Source organism: Limulus polyphemus, unplaced genomic scaffold (assembly GCF_000517525.1).
Source record: "Limulus polyphemus unplaced genomic scaffold, Limulus_polyphemus-2.1.2 Scaffold3183, whole genome shotgun sequence".
NCBI lineage: Eukaryota > Metazoa > Arthropoda > Merostomata > Xiphosura > Limulidae > Limulus > Limulus polyphemus.
In genome coordinates this window covers 83470-88426 of record NW_013668793.1, presented here as the reverse complement: position 1 = coordinate 88426, position 4957 = coordinate 83470, and the positions used below count along the sequence as shown (strand labels likewise).

Here is a 4957-nt window from a genome sequence, read left to right as displayed (position 1 = left end):
TTGGTTATGGTACTGAACGAAAGGCTTCCCGAGAAACAAAAGATAGATCTGGAACAGCCTAGCTGATTGGTTATAGTACTGAACGAAAGGCTTACTGAGAAACAAAAGATAGATCTGGAACAGCCTAGCTGATTGGTTATGGTACTGAACGAAAGGCTTCCCGAGAAACAAAAGATAGATCTGGAACAGCCTAGCTGATTGGTTATAGTACTGAACGAAAGGCTTCCTGAGAAACAAAAGATAGATCTGGAACAGCCCAGCTGATTGGTTATGGTACTGAACGAAAGGCTTCCTGAGAAACAAAAGATAGATCTGGAACAGCCTAGCTGATTGGTTATAGTACTGAACGAAATGCTTCCCGAGAAACAACAGATAGATCTGGAACAGCCTAGCTTATTGGTTATGGTACTGAACGAAATGCTTCCCGAGAAACAAAAGATAGATCTGGAATGCTATTTTGACACATTTCAAGTTTGAAGTACATAGTTAACAAGTTAAGAGGAATGTGAAAACAAATGTGTAGGTTAATTTATTACAAAGTTTAATCTGTTGGTTTCTTGTCCTGGTCAGTGCTTACTGGTTAATTTATCACAAAGTTTAATCTGTTGGTTTCTTGTCTTGGTCAGTGTTTACTGGTTAATTTATTACAAAGTTTAATCTGTTGGTTTCTTGTCCTGGTCAGTGTTTACTGGTTAATTTATTACAAAGTTTAATCTGTTGGTTTCTTGTCCTGGTCAGTGCTTACTGGTTAATTTATCACAAAGTTTAATCTGTTGGTTTCTTGTCCAAGTGCTTACTTGACAATGATATCTTTATTATTTTATTTAATTAATTAATTCTAACTCTTGATACTAGATAAACTAATCCTGATATGTGTATAATTGATTAATTGTTAATCTTAGTTATTGTTCGAGTGATTAACTAACTAGTATTATTCTGAACTATTGTTTGCTTAGTAATACAGGATTGGTGGTTATGAAGGGCGACAAAGCTTAGTTTTTAACTGATGGCTTGCGATATTTCTCATTAAGGGCACTCAACTCGCAATCTGAGGGTCGCGGGATCAAATCCCGTCTCTTAACATGCTTCTCCTTTCAACCGTCGGGACGTTATAAAGTGAAGGTCAACCCCACTATTTGTTGGTAAAAGGTAGCCAAAAAGTTGGCGGTGGGTGTTGCTGACTAACTGCCTTCTCTCTAATCTATCGCTTCAAAACTAGGGACGGCTAGCGCAAATAACTCTCCAGTAGCTTTGCATGAAGTTCAAACGATAAACAAACAAGAAAATCATGAACAAAAAGAAAGAACGTCAGGGCAGACTGGTTTTGGGACGAGCAGGGCAGTGAATAGTAGAACCTGTTTCACTAACGGCATCATCTACCAGAATTACAGTTTTGTAAATTCGCCAAGAAACTTTCGTACACTCGAAGAAATTGGGTCACAGCATTTCCATTATAATATATATATATATATTTTGTTTATAGACATCTGTAAATTACGTTAATTTATTCCTCCCTGATAAATCTGGAAAGGACCTGCATGGCCAGGTGGTTAGGACGCTCGACTCGTAACCTGCGGGTCGCGGGTTCGAATCCTCGTCACACCAAACATGCTCGCACTTTCAGCTGTGCGGGCGTTATAATGTGACGGTCAATCTCACTATTCGTTGGTAAAAAGAGTAGCCCAAGAGTTGGCGGCGGGTGGTGATGACTAGCTGCCTTCCTTCTAGTCTTACACTGCTAAATTAGGGACGGCTAGCGCAGGTAGCCCTCGTGTAGCTTTGCGCGAAATTCAATACAAACAAACAAATCTGAAAAATTCATCGTTTCTGATCCTCTCATCATTTTCAAACACGTAATGAGATGTTTCCATCTGAATACATGTGATAATATCAAACTGTATTCGTGTTAAAACGTCCCCTAAATACACCAGAATTTTCTCAAGTTTCTATTCAATAATATTTGAATAGCTGATGTACCCCTTCAACGCATGAAGAAATCATAGGGGCGTTAGATCCGAATATTATCACTATGTCCTAAGTGTACATGCCAGGTTTTTAAACCACTCAAAAACTATAGGCTTAAAATCTGACAGACAGACGGGGGGTGGGGTCGCATTCGGACTCTGATCCTCTTATTACACTCCCCGTTATTATTTTTAGATATATATATATATGCAAAGAGGGAGCGTTTAAGTTTAGCTTCTTCAAAAAACCTTCCCACTAAATATTTTGTTTTTGTAATTAAAAGAAAGAAGTCGTTCTTCTACTGAGATACTGAATGGGAAATACTGTTATACCTGAAAAAAACGAACTTTATAATGACTCCTCTCACCACTCCACTCATTATAGCGATTTTCACATTTACTTGCAACATATGTTTTGTAACTAATTGCCCAAATCGTTCAGAAGGTATATCATTATACTTGAAGAAACGTATCCTGGCTAATTGGTCTTTTTTGTTTTTGCCAAGTTAGGGCTCTTTGAACTTTATAGAAAAACAGTTCTCTTAATCAGCTTCTTCCTCAAACCAAGCCAGAAAAAAACACACGTATTTTCTTACAATCCCTTTTATCCAGTTACTGGAAGGGAATTTCTGGGTTCAGTAGCAACATATTTTCTTACAATCCCTCCTATCCAGTTACTGGAACGGGAATTTCTGGGTTCAGTAGAAACATATTTTCTTACAATCCCCTCTTATCCAGTTACTGGAAGGGAATTTCTGGGTTCAGTAGAAACATATTTTCTTACAATCCCTCTTATCCAGTTACTGGAAGGGAATTTCTGGGTTCAGTAGAAACATATTTTCTTACAATCCCTCTTATCCAGTTACTGGAAGGGAATTTCTGGGTTCACTAGAAACATATTTTCTTACAATCCCTCTTATCCAGTTGCTCGAAGGGGATTTCTGAGTTCAGTAGAAACACGTTTCTTGGTTAACCTATTCGTCCAATTACTAAAGAGGAAACAATGTTTAATAAGAGACAACTTTTTTTTTTAACAGCGAACTCACTTCAGAGCCATTTTCTTGGATCATCCTCATTTCTCATAACATCGCGCCTTTTTTATTGCCTGTTTTGTTTCAAATATTCCCACAAAGCTACACAAGGGCTACCTAATTTTGAACTGATTGAGTAGAGGGAAGGAAGTCAGTCAACAGTGCCCACCAACAGCTATTTGGCTACTCTAATCGAATAGTGAGATGTAACAGTTACTCTTCTAACGCACCCTTCGGCCCTAAAGCGCGGAACGAGAGGTTGCGAGAAAGGGATGCGAATCTTGGACTCTCAGATTCAAAGTCTGGTACACTGCCCACTAAGCCACGCCCAAACCTCTTTTTTTTATTAATTCCTCCACAAAATCCTATAATCAGTAAATACTCGTCTGAAGTAAAAAACAAAACAACAACACATTTTTGCATATAATTCATGGCAAAACGAAGAAACCGTATCTGGTAAAATAAAAAAAAATTGGCATGTTTATTGAAACATAACAGACAGGCAAACACCTATTGTACCAAGTATCTATCTTCGCTGTAGTGGGAGATGTTCAGTTATCATTGGAAATTAAAAGCATAAAAATATACACTTTACCAATACCTAATTTATAGAATCTTAATACTGTTATGTTACCTTAGGAATAACCACCAAAATATCTATCCAGAATAGCAAAAGTATATCTTCCGTTAGCCCACTTTAAACTTTATAAAAACCCATGTATATCTTCCGTTAGCCCACTTTAAACTTTATAAAAACCCATGGGGTGAAAAACAACAAAAAGAAGGAACTTAAGTTGAGATGCTTTTTACTAGGAGATGGTGAACAAGTATTCAAGACGTTACTATATATATATATATATGGGTATGTTTAAACCTATGACAATCTGTTTGACTTACCCTTGCAATATGGCCTACGTGGTAGTTGGACTGTATTTCGTCGACTAAAGGAGCTAACGACTTAAAACTTTTAGGCTACTTAAGGATTCAAAGTCTTTGGGTTCGCCGTAAAAACGAACACTGAAGATGTGCTCACTGTGAAGCTGCATTCAGTGCTGCCACTCTTGCCTAGAGTCGGAGCTGCATTCAGTGCTGCCACTCTTGCCTAGAGTCAGAGTAAACGAAATGAAAAGGATGTCTACATACAGTGATGCCACAACCACCCTCAGGTAGCAAGCGTCTCAGCTTGATAATAGGAGCACGAGCAGAAACTGGCGTTCTTATACCTGTATTTTACCTGCCTGCAGCAACTGGGCTCGCTCACACAGTCAGGTGTTCTAGCCCGGTTTTAATCTACCTCTTAAAAAAAAAGAAAGAAAGAAAACGGGCATAGCTTTCTCTTTGAAGTTGACTTCTCTGCTTATCAGATAAAGTAAACTTAAAGATTTGGTACGTAGAGTATGATAAAAATTGGAGATGGCTTTAAATGGGTCGTGAATAAAACTTTATTACAAATGTACGATGTTTCGACAAGCTCATGTCGTCATCATCGTACCTATGGATTCCTCGTCATCGACTCTGGTGTCTAGAGTATTTCTGCAAATAATATTGCATAAATTGTTAAATTACTTGTTAACGAATTCATTGTTCAGTGTCCGTTTGCTTGTTTGTTGTTAAGCATAAAGCCACCCGATGGGCTATCTGTGCTGAGCCCACCACGGGTTATAATATTGTAGGCTTACCGCTGAGCCACTATGGGCAGTTTAGTGTCAAATATTTATATATTTTATCGAAGAATAAATGGTTAACATAATAGTAAATGATTTAGAACTTTTAATTTAAGAAATTTATGCTCTAAAACTTTTTTTTTTCGTGTGTAATCAAAGTAATGAATGGTTTAGGCCTGCCATAATATTACTTTTAATAAATGATTTTCTTTCGAACAAAAAATAAAAAGCTAGCCTACTCTGCATAGAAAACAAACTAATGACATTTTAGTGGCCATTGTAACTCTAGGAAAATTTT

The 4957-nt window shown here is 37.5% G+C and overlaps 1 protein-coding gene across 1 annotated transcript in view; it reads right to left on the bottom strand.

Moving 5' to 3' along the window:
- Nucleotides 1-3963, bottom strand: part of LOC106468836 (titin-like) — a 37242-nt gene extending 33279 nt beyond the window's left edge. Inside the window, exon 1 of the mRNA XM_022397194.1 lies at nt 3893-3963. The gene's annotated coding sequence lies outside the window, so the exon portion shown is untranslated. The remainder of the gene's footprint in view (nt 1-3892) is intronic.
- Nucleotides 3964-4957: the final 994 nt, after the last annotated feature.